The 21796-nt window shown below is 52.5% G+C and overlaps 1 protein-coding gene across 4 annotated transcripts in view; it reads right to left on the bottom strand.

Moving 5' to 3' along the window:
• Positions 1 to 21796, bottom strand: part of ZBTB7C (zinc finger and BTB domain containing 7C) — a 133783-nt gene that overhangs the window by 100064 nt on the left and 11923 nt on the right. For 2 of the 4 annotated variants that reach the window (XM_072031185.1, XM_072031187.1), the window contains exon 1: positions 16688 to 16848. The exons of the other annotated variants lie outside the window; for them this stretch is intronic. The gene's annotated coding sequence lies outside the window, so the exon portion shown is untranslated. Of the gene's footprint in view, positions 1 to 16687; positions 16849 to 21796 lie in introns of those variants that run through there. 4 annotated transcript variants of the gene reach the window in all.

Below are 21796 nucleotides of genomic sequence, written 5' to 3'. Positions count from 1 at the left end.
GTCGATGGTTCTCCCCAGTGCTGGGGCACATCTGCAGGTGCCTAATAACACTGCAGGTGTTTCCTCACTGAAGTCATTATTAGGGTCTGCCTACCAAAACACTTACTTTTAAGGAGCGTAGGAGCTTCAAACCCTGGCTATCCTGACATCAGGTCTGACCCTCAGCCACCACATTGATCATGGGGAGAGCTATGTGGACAGAGGAACAGACAGATCCCAGATTTGTTTCCTTGGAAGCCGAGCTAAAAAACGGTATAGCTCCAGTGCAAACATGGAAAAGCACGATACAAACATGATACAAACAGGCTTTGGGGGACTCTGCTTCCAATTCACTCCCATTGCTAGTCCAGTGATGGAAAAAATCCACAGGAAAAAAGTGAGACTTGATAATCAAGGGGAAGTGGCAGAGCTGAGAAGCTCCCCAAAGCGTTTGGTAAAAGGCAGGAGAATGCATGGAGAGACAGAAGAGTGCCATGGGCTCAGGGAGATGCTGCCACACTTGGATCCAAAGACAATTCGGCATTTGCAGTGCTGAGGGATGCACTTTGAGCTTGGCTGTGTAAAGAAGTAAGGTTTATCGTGCACGTGCAGGTCTGTGCATCTACATCTTTCGGTCCATCACCTGCCCAGGTCATTATTTCTGCTTTGGATTCAAGGGGAGGGATGGCAATAGGAAGTGATGAAGCTCATCGGCTCCTCACGAAAACAGGCAGACTTACCCAAAAAGAGCCACTAAGTGACACCTTTGGGCTTTGAGCCCTACGCCAGCAATGGTGCTTTACAGCCCTGAGCAGCAGGTGCTGGGGGTGCCTCAGACACCAACAGGCAGCACAGAGAGCAGAATCCAGCCCCTCATTAAAGAGCTGTGGGTCCATCGGGAACAGCAGGGTATAAAACAGAGTGATACAAGGAGAGATGACCAAAAAAAATGCGCTAGCACTTGGTGCACCACATAGCCTGGCCAAACCCAGCATCTAGAGAAAACAGCCCAAATTCCACCCCTTTCCTCTGCCTTACGCCCGTTTTGCCCCCCTCTGCTCCTCTCTCTGTCTCTCTCGGCAGTCTGCAGGGTAATTACGGCCCGCCTCGCTGTCGCGCAGCCACAGGAGCTCCAGGTACTTAAGTTCTTTTAATCTTGCTTCATGTTTCAGTCCCTGCAGCCCACTCGTAATGTCTGCTACTCTTCTTCCATCACCCTCAAATTCATCAATAGCCATGTCAGGCTTTGACCTCAGATTTTCTAACTGCTCAGCTAAACCACTCCGCCACTGGCCCCATTCCTGCCTTTGTTAAAAACGAGGGGGGAGCCTCATTTGCTTTCTTATTTGATCATCACTTCACTTCTGTGGTGTGCTCTCTGCTTGGCTGTCTCGGGAACCCAACCAGGAGCCAGCCATGTTCGAGACTGGCGCTGGGGCTGTGGTCTGCGCTATTGTTACCTTGAACGAGAGGAAATTATCGGTAATGCTTGATTTTATTTTATTTTTTTTTTCTCTCCCCCCCCTTTAATTTATTTCTCCTAATGGCTTTCCCAGAAAAAGCGGCACCAGTTCTCCGGCTTGCGCAGAGCGCTGCCACCTGAATGCTAATGAGCGCCGGAGGGACCCAGCGTGCCACTGCGCTCCTGAGAGAGCCTCGCCGCCTCCCCGCCAGACATCAAATTGATTTCCAAATTGCTCTGATGGCAGAAGGTGGCCTGTGGTTTGGACCCAGGCGATTACCTGAGCGTTTATCTCCGCGGGCTCTGCCACCCGCCCGCTTTAAAACCACCCGCGCGCCCAGACAGGGCTGCCCAAATGGAGGTCGCGCTCCGTGGGCTCCCTCAGGCTCCGGACTGAATTTGGATATCGCTGCAGGCTGGGCACCAGCAGAAAGGAGTCTCAGAGTCAGCTGAACCTGCAGCACCTCCGCACCCCCTCACTTTTTGCCCTGCCTTTAGGACGGAGGCTCGGAGGAGCAGCAGGGAGAAACCCGTGCGGCTCGGTGCCGAGGAAGGGTCCCGTCTGCTTGCCGGAGAAATCACAGAATCCATCGGGCTGCCGTGCGTGGCCACAGACAGCATCCGACCCACGGGTTCCCATTCCCCCCCTTGGCCAAACGCCTCCCACACGAGGACGGGGGGCAGAGGAGCAGCCAGCGGGCTGGTGCTGCGCGTCGGGAGGTCCCCGGGGAGGCATACCAGAGCTCAGGCACACTCGGCCCTCCTTCCAAAACACTCATCTCGCCCTTGGCGTGCTCTGGATATGCCGGCTGGGAAGGAGGTGCGGCTGACAGAAGAGAAACACGGCAGTGGTGGCTGAAGGCTCTGCTCTGTGTGAGAAAAACCCAAACCGGCCGGCTAGGAGGCGGAGGGAAGGGGAATTGAGGCTGCTAAGGGGAATCTGAGCACCACATCTGGGCAGGTGTTGTTCTGAAGCACTCCCTCTGGCCACGGGAAAGGACAGGGAGGGAACAAACAGCGTTGCATCAAGCCTCACATCTCTTGCTGCGGTGTTCAGGCTGCCTGGTAAGCAAAGGCTGGGTCAAAAGCTCTGCCCTGGCCGGGGGGATGAGTGAGATGGCCTCTGCTGGCGGGTGTTAGCCAGCAGAAATAAAGGCAGGAGCCGCTGCAGGCTGAACTCAGCCCCCAGACCAACGCGGATCAGAGCCTGGGATCAGGGGGAGTGAAAGGGAAATATGAAACGCTGACATTAACCTGCGGGTAACATAAGCAGCGGCCCCAAAGATAGCATTTCTTCTGTTCTCACACACCGCTGTATCTCGGTACACTCAGCAGCTGGAATGCGAAAGGCTGGAGAGCAATTTATGGAGTGCTTTGTGACCTCCAGGGATGAATGGAGCTGCGTGATAGCTTCTATTATTGCTATTTTACATTAAAAGGAGGATGGCTCATCAGTGGTTTACATTTCTGGGACACCTTTCATCTCGAAAGATAACAAAAGCATCCCACAAAAAAAAAAAAAAGGGTGTGAGCCAAAGCCTTGCCACTGGCTCCATCTGGGCTTGTACCAGGGCCTGTTCATACCAGGGCACCAGAGAAGCTCAAATTACCTGCTCTGACTGGAGACACCTCCCTTAAAAGAGAGCACATGGCTGCAGAGACCTCCAAAACCCCTCTGCACCCACATGAAGGCACAGCCAGCACCTCACAGTGTGCCCCGCCGCTCCGTACAGCCACACGGGCACCCACCACCTGCACCATGTAAAGAAAAATCACAGCCACCCTAAACAGACACGGGCTTGGGGTTTTATTTTTCATCCAGGCCAGCCAGCACTCCTCCAGCACAAACACGGCACTGCTATGTTTGGAAAGCACAAAGGGGAGGCAGGTCGCAGAGCCACAGATGTAGGGAGCCTCCTGAAGCCCAGGACCACCCTGGAGCTGCGGGCTGTGCCCGTGCCCAGGCTGACAGCCGTGATGCTGTCCCCACAGATGACATTTGAGGTTGCCACAGCTCCACCTGCAGCTGCCCACAAGCCTTGGTCAAACACCTGGGCACACCGGGGCACAAGCATCCTCTGTAACCCCAAGGGGACAGTTCATCCTGTCTGCAGAATTAGGGCCAGGGCAGTCCAAGGGAAAGAGGAATAGCGGTGAAGATCTGCTTTATTTTGATGTGTGAACCTAGACCAAACCTTGAGATGGGCCCTTCAGCAAGGAGAGCTCCGAGCTGCCTGCTCCAGGCACAGCTATTTACTGTAAACCCTTTTCTGGGTATGAGCAACAAAAGGCATGTTTCCCCACAGATGGGCAACCATCTGAGCGCCCTGCTACACCAACACGTCGGGATAACCAAGGAAATGTTTGGTGGTGTTTCCCTGTCTCAGCCTCACCGTTAAATGAGCTTTACAAAATCTAGCTAAGTCTGTCTCGCAAGTGCACAAATCCTCCCGAGCTGAGCGTGCTGCAAAGGCTGAAGCAAGTCAGGAGAACGTAATTGGCAAAGGGAAACTACAAACTCTAGCGAACTGGCTTCACATTTCGTTTTTAGCTTGACCTCACCTGATTAAATGCAGAACTGCACAGGCACCCCACCGGGGCTGAGGCCGCTCCGGAGCGACCACTGCAGCCCGAGCCTTCCCGGAGGCTGTCCCAAAGCTATGCACAGGTTTGCATTTCACAACTCTCATCAGATGGGACATCCAACAGCACCCAACAAACGCCTCTGTTCCCCTGGAGGTGCCACAAAGCTTTCCTGCAGCTCAAGGGGACGGCTGGAGGCAGGAGACCAAAGCCCCCGTCCCGCAGGTAGCGCAGCCCCTACACCGCGGGGCTGTGTCGCAAGCAGCAACGCCTGCCTGTTAGCAATTAGAGGAACAAAAGCCGTGGGGATGCTGCCATCACCACGCACATGGCTATTCCCCAACCTCGGCGCTGGATGACAGCTACAGAGCCACGCCGTGCGAAATGTTCACCCGGGGGTTTCCGAGCTCCGTCCCGCTCACCACGGCGCTGACAGCTCCGCGCCGCCGGTGGCCGTGGGGATCCTCCAGCCATCTGAGCGGGCTGTCCGGCCCTCCTCCTCCCCCGACGTGCTCTTGGGACGCATTTTGAAGCTTTGCCTGTTAATTAGGGTGAATGAAGTGAATGTATCCACCCTCGCTTTATGACATCCTCGGTGCCTCCGCTGCGGTGAGCCCCTGTAAGAAGCCCCCCAGCGTTTCGCCACCGCCACCTCCTCTCCACCTCGCCGGAGTGATGGATCCCGGGACAGAGAATTGCATCCCTGACACAGATTTCCAGAGGATGGCTTAGAGAGGGGGGAGAAAAAGTGCAGAGGATTTCATGCTCTGGTTTTGAAATTCAGCAGCAGAGTCATTTCTGCACAACACTCTTAGCTATATAAATATATCAGGTTGGGGGACGTTGTTGTTTGTTCCTTCCTCCCCAAAACTGCCCATCCCTCTGGATGGGACACCCTCAGCTCACTGGGAAGGAGGCAGATGAGATCCGAGCCCGTGGGCATGCTGTGAGCAGGAGCAGGTGAGGGATGGTGCTCCCACCACCACCACAGGGGCACCACGCACAGGGCTTTACCCTTGCAGTACGCACAGCAAGGGCACAGGCATCCAGAGGTGGAAAATGTGAAGCACTCGCTTAAATTTTCTGCATTTACCCCGCCAAAAAATACTGTATTTAGGATCACCAGATATTGAAAGGCTGTTCTGAGTATTTTCTGAGTATTCCTTTTCAGGTTTTCAATCACTGTTTTTTACCATTTCCAAACGAGGGCCCTCCAGGAGCTAGAAGAGGGAGAATAATGATTTTTTTAATCTTGTGACATTTCCTCTTTGTGCTCAAAGTAGGAGTTAAAATAGCTCGGGTCAATTGGAAACAGATTTCGGGGAAAGGTAAAGGGGTTCAGCTGTATATAAAAGAACAACTAACAACAAAAATTTGCTACCCCTCCACATTTTCTTTAAATCAAAACGCGATGTCTTTGTTCACTTTCAAGTCACTTAACCATGTTGTTTAACCTTTCCTCATTCTAACTGAAAACTGCCATTTCAAAACAAAAAGTTGAAAAGCTTCATTGAGAAGATGTCAAAAAGAAATGTTTTGGCATTTCCAAAATGACACATTTCATTTTGACATTTCAAATGTAATGCCTGGACATTAAAAATAAATTAACTCTCCCTAGGGATTTTGAACGTATCTCGCTGCCAAATTCAGCTTAAGCTTATGAATAGTTCTGTCTTTCCAGTATCCAGCTTTTGGAGTGAATTTGTGCTGGAAGTTCAGCTTGGTTTTGGTTCGGGCTGTGATGCTGGGACCCCACCAATGCCCCTGTTTATGATCCATCTTTGTTCGTTCTTTACACTGGATCTCCAGCCATCATCTCAGGCTGAGAAATATTTATACCTTATGAAAATATTATACGAAGAGGATCGGTTAGCCTATGACCTGACAACATTCTCTCAAATTATTTTAACATGTGCTTCGCTCAAAATATACTGCTGTCATTCATGGGGATTAATGGTTATTATTAATCACCAGATACGAAGGCATGGGCGAAAACTATCTCCCCATGCCTTCTATCTCCCCATATAGAGGGAACATTATTTATTTGCTAGCACTAACATATAATAAAAACAATTTCTCAGTAGATCTCTCCTCATATACACAGGCGACCATGTCAAGCCGTGACTGATTTGCAAGGCTTTGGAGGCACGACAAGAACAGCCAGCAATGACAACCAAGGGTATTGTCTCGCAACTGCTCTTCAGATGAGTAATACTCCTGCTGATAGGGACATGCAGCAGCCAAAGGCCTTGGTGAAGGGTTTTGGGGACACAGCAGTGGTCACACCCAAGCTTGCAGGGGATGCTCAGCATGGTAGCCAGCAGGATCCCCCGGCCAGCTGCAAGGCTCTACACGAATTTGAGCTCTCTGGTGGGCTGGAGATCTCCACAGCCGTGTTTCTAGAAGATATGGTGCTGTTTTCAAGCCCGCTTGTATAGATAGTGGCAAAAGGGAAAATCAGAGCATTGGGCTTTCAGCTGTCACCATCCTGGCATGAGCTCCCTGGGGAGGCTGGTGGAGCAAAGGGCTGTGCAGTGAGTCAGCCCAGGAGAGGATAACCTGTCCCAAAGTGCCATCAGCAAGGTCTTTCCGATGGCAGGAACTCCACGTGTATGGTCACCTAGGGCTGGCAATGCATTATCCTCATTTTACGGAGCCTGTGACAGCACTGCAGATTTGTTTTTCCTGTTTTTAACACCCTGCCTTGCTCAGGTCGAAAGCACCTCGCACTGATGACAACGCAAAGACCTGTACACAACAGACCACAGACTCACACTCCCTTGGGTTTCTAGGGCTCCAGCTCAAATCCTCGCCCCCTACGTGGAGACCCCAAAGAGGGCTACGGGAGATCTGAGACACCGACTTCTCCAGCGAGAGGTCTGTGCGGAACCGAACACCAAAGAAAAACTGACACGTTCATACGCCTGCGTGCACAGCACGGGGCCTGTAGGCTGGAGGCTCGGCTCCTTCTTTTGATTCTCTCCCTGAGCGAGCCAAGCCGTTTTTATTTAACGTGAATCCACGTGAGGTGCAGACCCGCTCAGGAGGCGGCTCAATGCCAGCGGCATCGCCATTGTCCACCATATAAAAGCAGGGACCCCGGCACGGTCACGGGAGGCAGGAAACACAGAGCAAGACAAAACAGCGGTGCTTTTATGAGACAGCTGCAGGAAGAATTACTGCAATAGAAGAAGGCAGATCTATATTTTGCTTTTCTCTCCTGTTATCCTTTCTCTGGGTCCCTTTACCTCTTCACCTTCTGAGGTTAGGGACAGCAGCAGAACAAGCCTCTTTGCATTCAGCCTTTTCTTTGCGCTCCACACATTTCTGCATTTAAATCCGTGCCCTTCTGTGGATTTTTAAATTCCTATTCCTGAAGCTCTGTCAACATCCTGCACTAAATGAAAGCAAGTTGGCTCTTCACCCGCTAAAGTATGAACAACAAATAAAAAAGCAACTTCATGGGAAATACACAGCTCCTGGCAGCAGGGCGTTACTATTGTCCTAAGGGAGCTGCTCCTTTTCTCTGGACTCCTAAACTGAGAACCTCTCAGTGCAAAGCCAGGTTTGGGCTTTTCTTCAACAAGAAACCCAACCTGAAACCCAACAGGGTGCAGAAAGCACAGCGCTTGAGCACAGCAGTGCAGGTTAGCACTGAACCAAGGCACCGAGGTGGCACCTGCAAGGCTCGGTGCATATTTGGTCTCTGAAGCAAGACGTGGAACGGAGGTCCCATGCACTCGTGCTAATTAAATTTTGTTTTCTGCAGGAACGAGAGCTGGCCTTGTGGATCATCAGGGCTGGCAACTTTCCTAATTGCCATACTCAGGGAGAAGCTCCTTATCATTTCAGGTGGGTGCTCTCTGCATCCTCCTGCTCGGACGTTTTCTCACGCTGATACTTTGCTGTTTTCGGAAACATCCCACAAAGGAGCAGCAGCAGCTGGCTGAAGGGACAGCACCGTGTCCGGTCACCGCATCCAGCTCAAGGCTCTGGGAGGGGGCGCCGGGCACGTGCGCTGCGAGCCCTTTTTGAGGCTGAAGGTATTATTTAAATGGACTTTCTTGTAAGCAGGATCTGATGAGCTCTGTCAAGATTTCATCCAGAGAGCGGCAGTCCGCAGAGCATAATAGAGAACAAATGGGCTCTAATAGAGCATTTGGCTGCTGCATTAGTATTAATCCGCTCAGCAGCCACATTGTGGTACTGATGCAAAGCTCATGAAAACTCTCTCTTTTCCCCACTGTATCAGTGAAAGGTCTGCAGTAATTTGCATCCAAACAAATGTGTTTTGCGAATAATGGGGCCTTGCACAGGAGTATAATTTTATTACCTCATTTGAGCAATTTTAGCCAAATTGTGCCTCCTCTTTGAAGAGCTGCCATTGGTGAGGAGTTACTGTTCAGAACTGCACATGCAACAAAAATGTACATTTCGACTTCTGTGACCTGCTTTTTTTTGGCCGTTTATTTCTCAAATAGCTGCTGCCTGTCAGAACGAAGCTTCCCCTTTGTCAGAGCCTATAACCACCACTCAAAACATCAGGTTTGTCCTATTCAAAGAAAGTTAGCAAGCTGCAGATCCTCAGGTGTAATGGGTGCTGCTGCTTGATCACGAGCCATCCTAAGCATCCAGCTCTGGCGTAACAACAGGCACCCTTGGCTCCCTGAAATACCCGGGGGAACTCAAAGCACAGTCGGAGGGAGCTCACAGCACACGGCATCTCACAGGGGTTCGTTGGAAAATGGGTGAAAGCACTTACAGGGTAGATGGGGAAGAAGACCTAGGAGCAGTTATCCTGCCTCTGTGCTTTGTCTTTCCCCTTCCTACACCTGCACCGTTTGCCTGTCTCACCTTGACAAGGCGAGCTCCTCGGGATGCTGATTGCTTTTTGCACAGCATCTCTCTCCCTGAGCCTGATCTGTGGTCCAGCTACTGCCAGGATGTATTTGTACAACAAACGCAGCTGAAGCTGCCTTTGCCAGCAGAGGGGTTAGCCTCTATCTTGTTCCCACTCCAGAATTTATCACCTGGTTTTCTCTGCTTTAAGCCAAGCCGTGTATTCGATGCAATTCGATGCGATCCAATCCTGTTGTTATCACAAACACTGGCATAACCACAGCATAGAAAAAAGGAGAGAGAAGCAGAGACAGAGCCAAAGAAAGATACTGAGAGTGAGATATCACCCTCCAGCACACATCTGAGACAAGCACCGTTTGTATGCCTCCAGACCAGCAGTAAGATATCTGCCAGCTCAAGAACAGACACGCGAAATGACAGCATGCTAGATTTTTACGGGGAAGAGCCAGGGGGGAAAATGACACGGCCACGAGACAAGCAACTACTTTACAAGCTACTTCAGACAGATTAAAACGTAAGGGCAGCTTCGTGGCTGGCCTGTGCCAGCAGCAGCAGCCCAGAAAAAGGCTCGAAGACGACGCTGGCTGCACTTGAGGACCAACCCTGTGGTTAGCAAGGCGTTGTCCCCGGCCAGCCCCTGCTCTGCTGCCTCCTTCTTCCCCCTTTTGGATCAAGGATAAGCCCAGTCCTGCCCCACTGCACGCACGAGTGGGCAGCAGGATTTAGGAAAGCTGATTTTTTTTCCCCTAAAAATGCCTGCCGCTGCCCCAGACACCCTTTGGTCTTTTGGTTGCTACATTTACTAGAAAGAATCAGCAAAGCTTCAGTTCCTACCAATAAAAAACCCTTCTCTAATGGCATCACTGGAGACCCCACTCCAGCATTAATTCAGAGACTGCCCATTAGCTATTAATTAGAGGACACTGTTACGCAAATAATGAAAATTAATTAAGCCCTCACTAATCTAAAATAGTCTCTTCCTTGCCATTCTCAAATACACCCCAGGCAAGTGGCCGTAATTTTTTTTAATCATAAAAGTGACAGCCTGCGAGCTGACATTTCTTTAAAGGATGTCTTTAATACCAAAATAAAATAAAGTAAAATAAAAGAGCCTCGTCTCCCAGGCGGGTCAGCAGTGATGAGGTGTAACCCAACCTCCTCTGGTGCACAGCTCGCTGAGGACCACCGAATCCCAGCCTGACGGGCTGAAGTAAGCTCTGCAGGAATGGATTCAGGGCTGGCCCCGGTGCCTCATTGCTCTCAGCAGTCACATTCCCCCTTCCTGGGGACAGCCCTGGAGCAGGATGCCTGTAACAGTCTGCTCCAGCCTGAAATCCCAGGTTATCTTGGAAGCCGTTCTGTTTTCCCTTCAAACTCAAAGAGAGGCAAGGAGAGCCTCGGCTGTAAAATCCCTGGGGGCTGGCTGCAAGACCTGCACCCTTCCTCCCGCTTCCACCGTCTCGTTTCCCACTTGCACAGCTAAAGCTGCACGCAGCCGCAGCCCCGAGCCCAAGCTGCAGGGCACGGTGCCCTCGGGAGCTTTGTACAAGAGCCCTACACCGTGCAGAGAGCACAGCACAGCCAGGAAAGGCTTTTTTCCCCCGTGCACTGATCAGCTGGAGGGTGCACGGCTGTGCGGACAGCACAGCTTAATTGCTTCCCTCTTCCTCTTCTGATGGCCATATATCAGCACTTGCTGCCCTTCACGGGGAGCGTGCAGTGCCTCCTGAACCACAGCTTCCAAAGCAACCCCCTACAACACAACACCTCCCCTGACCTGGTTGCTTTCCTTGCTGGCTTGTGTTCTCCATCATGCCCCAGAGCTGCCACACGACCCTGAGCCAAGTGGAAGCGACACCTGATGTCCATACCCAGACGGTTTTTAGGATCCATACTCACTCTCATCGCTGCAAATCGGCCTTGGGCTCAGCCAGGTGCTCGTGCTGCTCCGTTTTTCCCTGGCATTTCTCCCCCCTGCCAGGCAGCACGCTGCACACCTCGCTTTCCCTGGGTGCAGAGCCAGGGCCCCGGTGCACGGGGCAGGGCGAGGCACGGCAGGGACAGCTCTACATCACCAGTGTGAAGGAGGGATGCTAGACGCCTTGTTTTGCAGCTCTTGACGTGACTCAGAACGGTCTGGGAATTACGCTCGGAATAAGTGATTAAAAACCCTGACTGCTCTTCCATTACCGTGCATGGGTGACGCTCCCAGCAACGCTGAGCCCAGCTGCACCCTTGTAAATGAGGGCAAAATGAGGGCTGCTGCCTGGCGAGGATGACTTACACCCTATGAAATGCGAGCGGAGGAGAGAGCCAGGGCTCTGCAGTCTGCTCCCTCGTAACCTGGCATAAACCCGGGCTGCTCGGGGCCGGGAGCACAGGCTGGGGAAACGCATCGATGGCAGGGAGGGCACCAGCCTGCTTTCAGCACCCCAGCACGGTTCATGGCTGTGAAAAAAAGCCTTTTTGGACATCAGAGAAGTGATCGCAGGCCCCGCAGGCGTTTTGAAATGGAGGTGCCTGGACCCCTGATAAGGTTCATGTCTGTCTCGAGCATCGAAACGTGCAGCCTGACAGGGAGCGAGTGCTGGTGGGAAGAAGGAAAGAGGATCTTGGCGGGGAAAATGGAGAGCAGAGGAAGGATTTGAAGGGGAAGGGAGGAGGGCTTTAGGAAAAAAAAAAAAAAAAAAAAAAGCAAATATTTTGGCCAGCAACTTGCTCAGATGTGCCTGCGGTGCCCTCCTGGGGACCCCAGCGAGAGCACGGCGAGCTTGGGGCTGCAGCAGGGCTGCGGTGGGAGCCTTGCACACCAACACCAGGGCTTTCCCTTTTGTCATTCCAATGTCAGACAGCTCTGAGCTCAAAGGACTGCCGGGCTGTTTTCTGCAGGCTGCTGCAGCCCTGGTGTCCAGGAGCACGGAAGAAGCACAGCCTGCCATGGTGAAGACAAGGACAGAGCAAGGAGGATGTGCTGTGCTCAGGGCTGCTCAGGACCCCACGCCAGGGCACATCCTGGCCACGCTGCCTGCTCTCTGCAAGAGAACAGCTGCCCCGAGCTGAAACGCAGCTAAATAAATGCTAGGGCACTGTGAGACCAGGCTCACCTCCCAGCCTGCTGCAGAGGAGCAAAGTGCCAGGTGTCAGTCGGCTTCACAGATCCCTGCCCCGGCCTCCTGAATGCAGCCTGCGTGTGTGTTCACGAGATTTGCAAGACATCCCATGCTGCAGCCTCTTCTGGTCAGGTCCTGGGCGTCTTCAGAGAGCAGGTGGCTGTCATCACACAGGCTGCAGAGCTGAAACTCACTGCCAAGGAGGTAAATATCCCATGCTAGGGGCAGAGACATTCTCTACAAGGGTTAGAAGACAAATTCCCCTATTTTTTTTTTTATTTTTTTTTTGCTGAGAAGCTCCAAGCTGTCATAGCTGTGCTTTACCAGGTGCTTCCCAAAGCTTGGGAGGAAAGCATCATCTCCCTCCCACAGCCAAGAAGAAGACCAGGAACCCAAGGAGCAGATCAATGCGATGAACTCCACCTGCAAGGGCTGTCCTGCTCCAAGGACCACAGGGCTTCCTGCTCTTATTTAGGTGCCCAACAAAGCCAGGCTGGAAGTAGCTTCAAGTATCTCGGTCCCAGTGATGGAGCCAAGCTGCAAAACCGTGTCAGAGCTGAACTGCTGGCACAGCAGTCACAGGTCTCACTCCGAGCCTGCCCTCTTGGCCACTGCAGAGACCCCATGAGATTTGGGAAGGGAGAATAAACCCTCTCTGCCTCTCAGATCTGAGTCACTGCGTACGAATCCCAGCCCCTCCTGCTCCGCAACACCAACCCACCCCTCAGCAGCTGGATCTCCTTCCTTATTCCTCATTACCAGAAATTAACACAGCCACAGCGTTCAGCCCAGCCTCCTGGCAGATGGGGCCGAGCTGCGTGCTCCTCCTTTACCCTGCCCCATCCAACCACCCCAGATCTCCTCCTGGAGCTGTTCCCACCCGCTGCCAGCTGGGTGGATGGTGGGCAGTGATGTTAGCCCGTCCTGGAGGGATGGATGAGCTACAGCTTGGGCTAATTGCATTACAGCAGCCTAATGCTCCCCGTCTCTTTTTTTTTTTTTCCCTTCCAAAAAGCCTCTTTCACTGACCTCCTTCCTTCCAGATGATCATCCCACCCATGTAAATTCGTCACTGCCTCCTATAAAATTCGCAAAGGTCAAAACAACAAACTTCAGCGCCCCTTATATTTGAGAAGAAAGAGGGAAATCTAAGACATCTGTTATTTTGAAGTTTGCATACATTTTGCGTGAGTTTTACGAGACAGCAATCTGAAAGTTTGGATACTTTGTGCAAACCAGGGCCGCTTCAGTGCAGACCTTCTGATGTTTCCTCCCTTAAGGGGCTGAAAGATCTTAAGAACCACAACAACTCGCAGCCTACTGGCTTTTAGCTTCGGCTACACTTTGCCATGGTCATTACAATTCACCATCTATATTACAGAGGAGTCCAGCGACACAGCCGAGATGGCATTTATCGTCATGCTGGGCAAGCTGCTGCTGGTTTACTTTAGCATAAAAGACAGTCCCTGCCCTGGAAAAGCCAAGAGGCGATTCTCAGTGGAGACACAAGGCCTGCAGTGACCTGCCGTGTTCACCCAGGCAGGTTGTGGCAGAGCTGGGAAGCACCCAGGTGTCCCCTGGGGGTACCCCACCACCTGGGAGGAATTTTGGTCAAAAAGATCATTTTTTGCCATCACCTCACCTCGTTCCCCAAGCTGACTTGCGCTGTGGCAAGCACAGGGATTTGCCACGACACAGTAAAAAACGACACCACGCTTTTTTCCCATTATTTCCCAATATTTTTTCCCAATTATTTCCCATCATTTCATCCCACACTGCAGCCCCGTCCCCGTGTCCCTCTGCTGTCACCCTGCAGAGCTGGCTGCTCGTGGGCTGACACAACCATCCCCTTGCTTCATACAGCACCGAGAGGTGATCCCCGCGCTCCTGCCTGGGTGTAAATCCAAGCCAACCCTAAACCCCACAGGCTGAGTTCACGGCTTCCCACTTGGGCACCACAAAAGGGGCAATATCCCTGAAATTACGACAATAATTACAGCCTGGCAGGCCTTAAACATAGAGAAAGATGGTCCTCCTCTTAAGAAAACTGCATTCCTAGCAAAACACGGCACAACAGATGACCCACAGGAGGTCTGTTTAGCTCTGGCTGTGTGTTTTCATGTGCCTGCCACACAGCCTCAAATTCTTGCTGCCAAAAGCAGTGCTTCTCACCAGGTCTGCACTGCTATCCGGGCACACGTCTCACCCCTGAAAGGAGTCCTTCACAATTCACCTGCCCCTGTATTTGTATTTCTGCGTTTCCACTGAAAGAGGGCTACCATCCTTTTCTCTCCCATTTCTTAAATATACATATATATATATAATTAGACAGCGGACAGGCAGCTAGGAATTTCTGAGGTTTGACGGCACATAATCAGAGGCGAAACCGGACCGAAATAGAAGTCATCTTCAGAGGAAACAACCCGCCGAACTGCTCCCTGCTCATTTTTAGCGAGGAGGCCAGGTGAGCACAGACAAGTGCTAGTTATCCTCTGAGTCACGGGAAGCAGCCTCTGAACACCGGCTGTAGAGGACTACGAAATACACAGCTGGGTTGATGCGAGTCTCAAGGCTCACAATTCCTCTGTGAAATCTGGGCTTTGGATAACTCGGAGCTCCGGGGCTGAGGTCAGGCTGCTGCCCAGTGCATGCACTTGGTGACAAAATTGGCCAAATTCTGGTAAGAGCACAAAAGCCCCGCAGATGACACCAGGGACACAGCTGTAACAGATCCCTTCGGGCTGCCCCAGGGACAGGCAAGGCAGCGAGCTCGTTTGCCCTAACGAGCTTCCTGGGTTCCCCCTGTGCTCCTCAGCCCCTGTGTGAGCATCCAGGGAGGATGCCTCTCCTTTCCTGCGTTTCCCAATAAAAAGAAGCAGGATTTGAGCCAAAAACAACTTTCTGGGCCAGGATGGACCAGATCCTCCCACCTACCTGGGGCACTAACCACGATGCCAGCACCAGGCCGTGCTTTGCTCCCTGACCACACCACGGTGCAGTGAGAGCTGCTGTGCTGCCTCTGTGCTGTTTTAATCCAAGGATGTTTGTTGTGACAGCTGCAGCCCGAGAGGCAGCCCTGGAAACCGGCTGCAGGAAAAGGGCAGGGAAGAAGCTACCAAAACTTCCCAGAAATAGGGGTCAGATCCTGCTGCCACCAACATACCCGGATTTCCCCGGGAGGAGCAGCACCCAGCCGGCACGGGGGAGCACGATCGCATAAATACCAGCCCTGATTGAACCGCAGAGGGCACGGCATTTACCAACAGGATGTAACCTTTCCGTACATCTCCTGTAAGTGATTAGCGCTGAGCACGCTCCGTGCCATTTAGCCATCGCCACGGAATGATGATCAGATTAAGTCATGGCAGAGCTAACAAAAAACTTGTGGAGAGCACCAGGAGGTGCTCCCCGGCCCGACCAGGAGAGAAGAGCAGCGAGGAGACGAGCAGTGGTGGGAGCACGGAGAGCACCAGGGACTGAGCTTGCTTTAACAGAGCAGCCACAGACCGGGGAATTGAGGGCGAGCAGCATTTGCTAGAGCAAATCCTGGAAATAAATGAAGGGAAAGCTCTTCTGAGAAGCCCTCCAGCTGTACGCCTCGGCACATCTGGGGGAGTGCAGCTCCATCTCACAGCTGGGGAAGGCGAGTCGGAGACCAGCGCCGGCAGCAGCGAGCGCCAGCTGCAGGACCGAGAGGGAGAGGCCAGAAAACCTCCCCGAAGGACTGGCTGCATACCGAAAACCAGATCTCTGACAACAGCCCACTTGCAAGACTGCTCAGGAGACCGGTTTTCAGAATTTTCACTGAAAACTGAGGTTCTCTGCTGGAGGGGAGAGAGAAAAAAATAACGCATCTCAACCCTTAAGAGCACATTTATCCGTTCAAAGGATGTGGCACCAGACCTTCCCCAGGCCACGAGCAGCATCGCTTGGATTTCCCCTTTCTGGTATTAACCTGAGATCTGCCCAACATCAGACACCTCTTCTGCAAACCCTGCTCCAACTTAGGCAAGCTGCAGTAAGTGGAGAGCCCTACGTGATGCCTGAGGGGCAAGACACTGCAGAGACCTTGCTCAGACCAGGTCATCTCTTGGGAGGGTGGCACAAGTGGCTGATGAGCCCAAGCAGCAGAAGGGGACTTTGGAGAGAAAAACCCAGAGACAGGCCCTCAGCTGAAAAAAATCTTCATCAGGCTGCTGCTGCCACCAGCCGTGGACCTGGTGCCCTTCTCCCACAGCACAGGGCCATCCGTAGCTCTGCCCTTGCACATGTTCCCAATCTCAAGAGCAGAAAGCTCTGCAGGACACGGACACTCCCAGCGAAGGCACAAGCTTTGGGAAGTGACCCCACAGCACCGTGTCTGGCACTCCCAGGGGATGAGCATCCTCCAGGGCCTGGGGTACCCGGGAGCGAAGCGTTGGTTGGAGGGTACGTGCTCTGCTTCCAGAGCTGTCCCAGCCCACAAAATACACACCAAACACAGCCTCACATCCCAAATCACACCGCCTCAGCCTTCCCTCCATCCCACGCACACCCAGATTGCACAGGTTCCTCTCTAGGGCATGTTCAGTACCAGGCCGTACAGGGTTAAACTTCACAGCCTCAAAAATAGCATTTTAACCCCAAGAAGAGAGGCGGAGGGGAAGCATGCCTCCCCACAAAGCCACACGCCTGCATTCGGGCAGTATCTCACCTGAATCCTTATTAAAGCGACCCAAGTCCCTGGGTGTACCAAATTAAAACCAGGACTGCCTCCCGCAGCTGGGTGCTCCCTGGGTCCAGACAGCTTCGGCGGAGGATGCCTCAAAGTCAGCGACCGACTCTGCTGAAACAACCCTGCCTGCAAACGCCTCAGCTTGCTTTTTTTTTTTCCTTCTTGTTTTTTTTTTTTTTTTTTCCTTTCCGCCGCGGTTTTGCTCAGAGGTCTGGCCAGATTCACGGCTCTCCAATCCGTTTAATAAATCATCTCCTCACCACGCCCAGAAGCGAGAGGCAAATCCGTGTCTCCCAGGCACCTTGCTGATTGGGCCAACGTGCCTCGCGCTAATTACCCCGAGAGGAAGAGCACGGCTCGGGTGACACGTTTATGAAGATAAATATTTTAACTTCGCAGTTAGCGCTGCAAACTCGTTCCAGCCAGAGAGACTCTTAAGTTGATTCAACGGGAAAATGCCTTGATAATTAAATTTATTTTATTTTTTTTTCTGAGGCCGTGAAATATTAATTTTGGTGATATCCGTGGCTTCAGGTGCGATTAGGAGAAGCGGGGTGGTGGAGGAAGGCAGCGCTCGGCCCTGTCTCGCCTCGCTATAGCAACGGGGAGGCCTTGGCAACCCGCGGCCCTCGGGTGATTGAGATGGAGCAGGAGGAATCGAAGCGGCGTGCCAAGGGATGCACGGTCAAGATCCTGATCCTGCCGGGAGCACAAAGCGCCCTGCCTCATGCACAAGCAGCCACGGGTCCACCTTGGTTGCTGTGCCTCCCCAAAACTTTCCTCTGGAGGCTGTTTTGGGGACAGAAGTGCCACTCGGGGGATGTGCATCCCCTCAGCACACACTGGGGAGTGGTGGAGGATGCTGGATGCTGTGAAGGTGCACAATCCCTGGTGTCCTGAGAGGACGGTGCTGTGCTCAGGACCAGCAATGTGCTTCACTGACACCCCAGCACCTCGGGAGGTTTGCTCCCCCCGGCATCATTCACTGATGGATGTAAAGGGGCAGAGCCCTCAGCTCGCAGCAGAACACCACCTCTCGGTGACTGTCTGCTCCTTGAGGCTGCTTCAGGGATCCCAAACCAGGGGCAGGACAGCCTGGGGCCTAACCCAGCTGCCACCAATTCCTGGCCACCCTGGGTCCCATCTGGACGGGGCAGTACATGCCATAACCCTTCCTCCTTGTCAGTGATGGGCAGCCTACCGGGGGTCCCCTAAACAGCCCTGCACCACCCTACAGAAGGGATCTCAGCAGCCAAATTAACCAGCTCCTGCATGCTTTGAGCTCCAAAAACACACCCTGCAGCTTCCAGCCCGGCACCAAGCATCTCCCACCTGCCCCCCTCACTAGTCTCACCCACCGAAATGGGCTTCTGATTTGGGGACGGCTGCTCTACTGCTGGCATTGCGATTCAGGCTGGTAGCAGGACAGCAATAACCCACACCGAGCTTCCTCGGCAGCGTGAGTCAGTCCTTTTGGTGGCAGGAGGTCTGTTTGCTCGTAGTGCCTCTCTTCTTGGCACCCGTAAGCCCCAGGGCTGTGTTCCTCGCGCCGCTCGCTCTGCTATCATACTTTCCACCCAAACTCAGCTCTTTCTTTCCGCTCTAGCACCTAGATTAGCCCAAATAATTTCCTCCCCCAGCCCCCAAAGCGCTGATCCACAAGCCTGCCCTGCCCACCAGGACCCTCCCCTCCACCACAGCCCCAGTGTTAACTCCTCGGGGGCTTCACAGACACGGCACAGCCCAATGTGGGACACCAGCACAGCCCAGTGCTCAGCATGTCCCTCTCTCACCCCTGCAGTCCTTGGAGGCAATTAATGGCAGCACTCCTTCAGCAGCTGGGAGGAAAGCTGCCAAGGAGGGCCTGAAGGCCTGAAGGCCTGCGAGGTTTGGGCTGTGCTGTGTTTAAACACCACTACGAATGGAGGAGCAGGAAACAAGGGTAGATCAGATAAAGCAATAGTGATTCCACTCGAGAAGAGAGGGTGTAGAAAACTTAAACATAGGATCCCCATCCCAGAGCCAGCTCTTCAGACAGAGCACACTGACCAGGCCCCACACTGCTCCGCTGGTGTCCACCTGCTGGGGGCTGGGTCCAAGTTTCTAGGACCCTTCTGGGTGGCTGTCAGCAGTTTTACTTGCTTTTATTTTTGACTGGGCTGGAAAGTACCTCCATCAGAATGTGCCATGCCCTTTCAGGCACATTAAGAACGAGAGCTATTGGAGACAAATGTCAAAATTTTAATAACAGGCTGGTTGAAAGCAGTGCCCTGCCTCCCTCCCTGCCAGCCCACAGGCCCTGCCCCAGCCCTGCGACCCTAAAAGAAGGGAGAACTGGGGTACAGGCTGCCCACAAAAAGCACCTGTGAGCCCTGCCGAGCATTTGGGATCAGATCAGAGCAAGGCAGGGCCGTGTGTCATCCCAGCAGCCCCTCTCAGAAGCCCGCCAGCACTAGATAGCAGGATGCTCTTTATCTTGTTACCGGTGACTAAGAACATCCACACCGTGACGGTACCACAGAAGTACAAGTGATGGAAAGTGGCCCTTGTCCAGGCAGGATGGATCTTTTATTAGGCTTTGTTTCCCTCTCATGTTAATAAAGAGAAAGCCATGAAGCATGCGATCCTTTTAGGTTCTCTGAATCCACTTAGATTTTAATCGCTGGAGCTGAAGCTTTCCAGGAATTAAATAGCTGCAAGACACGACGTGGGTGAAGCGAAATCAAACACAGAGCCTCCAACTTGAAAGGCAAACTAAAAGGATGACAGTGCTAGTTATACTGAGGGAGAAGTAAGGAGGAAAGGAAATTAAAAGCAATTAAAGGGAATTAATTAAAAGGTATGACGGAACTATGAAAGAAGAAAAACAGCTATGCAGAGCTCACTGAAGATCCCAAACTTTTAATTGTTGCACTTAGAACTGCAAGCCCTAGAGGTTCAAAAGCCCTGAGGCAGTTTCAGGGAGGAAAAAAAAAAAAAAAAAAAAGATTCCCATGACTTAAACAAATAACTTCTTTGCCTCCGTGTCTCCACAGAGGACAAGTTTCGGAGCCTCTCCTCCGAAGCAGGGCCTTGCTCTCCCCACCTTTCCGCTGCTAAAAAAAAAAAGGAGAGAAACACGTGGGCACCTGGCACCAGCAGCTGGGGCTTTTCCTACCGGTGCTGCTCTTCTCCCCGGGGTGTTTTTGGATTATTCACACCGCCGAGACCCTGGCAGGGTTTGCAGTGGGTCCTCGGGGCAGCAGGGCGCCTGTGGGTGCTGCGGGGGGGGCTGGATCAAGCCCAGGGACGTCAGCTGAAGGGGGCTGCCTGTTGTGGAAATGCACCGCCTGCGTTTCCCACATTCTCAGAAACCTGTCGTTTTATGCTCGTGATCCCCAGTTAAAGGCCTTAATGAGGCCCTCGATCAAAATGTTGTCACAAAAAGGGCTGCAAGAGCAGGACGCCCTGCTCTGTGTTCACTGCCCGCTGCAGCCCTTCCCTGTGCTACCTGGGCTGGCTTTAACCTCGAGAGGCAAGACCCATGCTGTTCCAGGGGAGCAGCACAGGCATCTCTGTGACTGCAGGTACACTGTTTTTTCCCAGGATGCAAACTCCCCAAATGCAAAAATACACAAAACAGAGGCAGAATTGCATCACCAACAACGGGGGTGTTTCTGAAGAGAGCTGGGGCCATGCATGCAGCAACACCCAGAGAAACACTCTGCATGTGCAACGCTGCTGGAGATGCTCGTGGGGAGATGGGCACGGTGCAGAGCTCCTTTGGGGTACCCACAGGCCAGGCACGGAAAGGAACAGGGCTGGGAAAGGGGCACCTGCACCCCAAACTCAAGCAGCACACACACTCTCCTGGCTCCTCCACAAATCCACCAAAGGCTTCCTGGGCTTCAATTAAGCGGCAGTAGCAGGCATCTCATGCTGATTTACACAACAATAACCCTGTTTCCAAACACACAGGCTTCAAGTAGCTCGCCCCAGTGAAAGAACCACACTGTTCCTATGAAAGTGAGAACTTCATTATCAGTTACCTACCACAATTCGGAATTGTCTTTTTTTTTTTTTTTTTTTTAAGGCACAGCTAACGTGACATGAAAAACACTCATTTTTGACCCAGGCCTAGGGAGGATTTTTTTTTTTTTTTTTTTTTTGCATTTTGCTTTAAAGACAGAAACTGCTTCATGCTTTGAAGTTAATTATAACTATTTTGCTGTAGACATCGCTTGCTCGGGAAGTTACGAGCCTTCCAGATCTCTCTGGTTTATGTGGTACGGAGACAGACCGAGGTTTGAAAGTCACAGCTGTCAGAGGCCCGGCTTCCATTAGGAAGATTAATCTTCCCTGAGATGCATCCATGGGAAGGTCTGAATCACAGGGCTGGATCCTGCTGCCGATGACACGGCGTCGGGAGGGCTGCAGGGAGGCAAGGACAGCCACAGCCTCCCTGCCAGCACGGGAGCAAGGCAGGGAGCTGCCTGCGAGCTGCACTGCGCACAGAGCCCCCCAAATGCTCACCACTCTGCTTTTTGGGGGGCAGACCCCAGAGAGACCCCAGAAAACAAGCCCTGTTCTCCCACCTGGGTGTTTTTATGGTGGCATCATTCCACGGGGAGACTCCAGCCTTTAACACCTGGGAACTGGCAACTGGTTCTTGCTACCTTTCCCTTCCAAAGCCAGCAGAGTGCAGCTTGCCTTGCTGCAAATTAAAAGGCAGCAGCTGATAAGTGATTAGCATACACTTCCCGCTGCATGAGGCCGTCATCGACAAAATAACTATAAACCTTTTTTAAAGCACCGACTCTGAAGAATTATTCTGCCTCTGGGCTCCATTGAGTTTGCAGTGCCCTGTATTTGTTTCCCAGCTGAGACAATTGCAAGTTAAGTGTTCGCTGTTGTTGCTGCTACAGGGATTGTGCTGCTAAATAATTCAGTACCCAATTACTGTTTAACAAGATCACTCCCCACCATTCCAGTGGCGATCCAGAGTCCAGACCAAGAGGCTCCAGCAGAAGGGAGCCTGCAAGAAGCCCTGGTTTGATGTGAGGACTGGGGCTGGTGCTCTTCTGTGCAATGCACAACACGGAGAGAAGG

This window comes from Anas platyrhynchos, chromosome Z (genome assembly GCF_047663525.1).
Source record: "Anas platyrhynchos isolate ZD024472 breed Pekin duck chromosome Z, IASCAAS_PekinDuck_T2T, whole genome shotgun sequence".
Classification (NCBI taxonomy): domain Eukaryota; kingdom Metazoa; phylum Chordata; class Aves; order Anseriformes; family Anatidae; genus Anas; species Anas platyrhynchos.
This window is presented reverse-complemented; position numbering and strand designations above follow the sequence as displayed.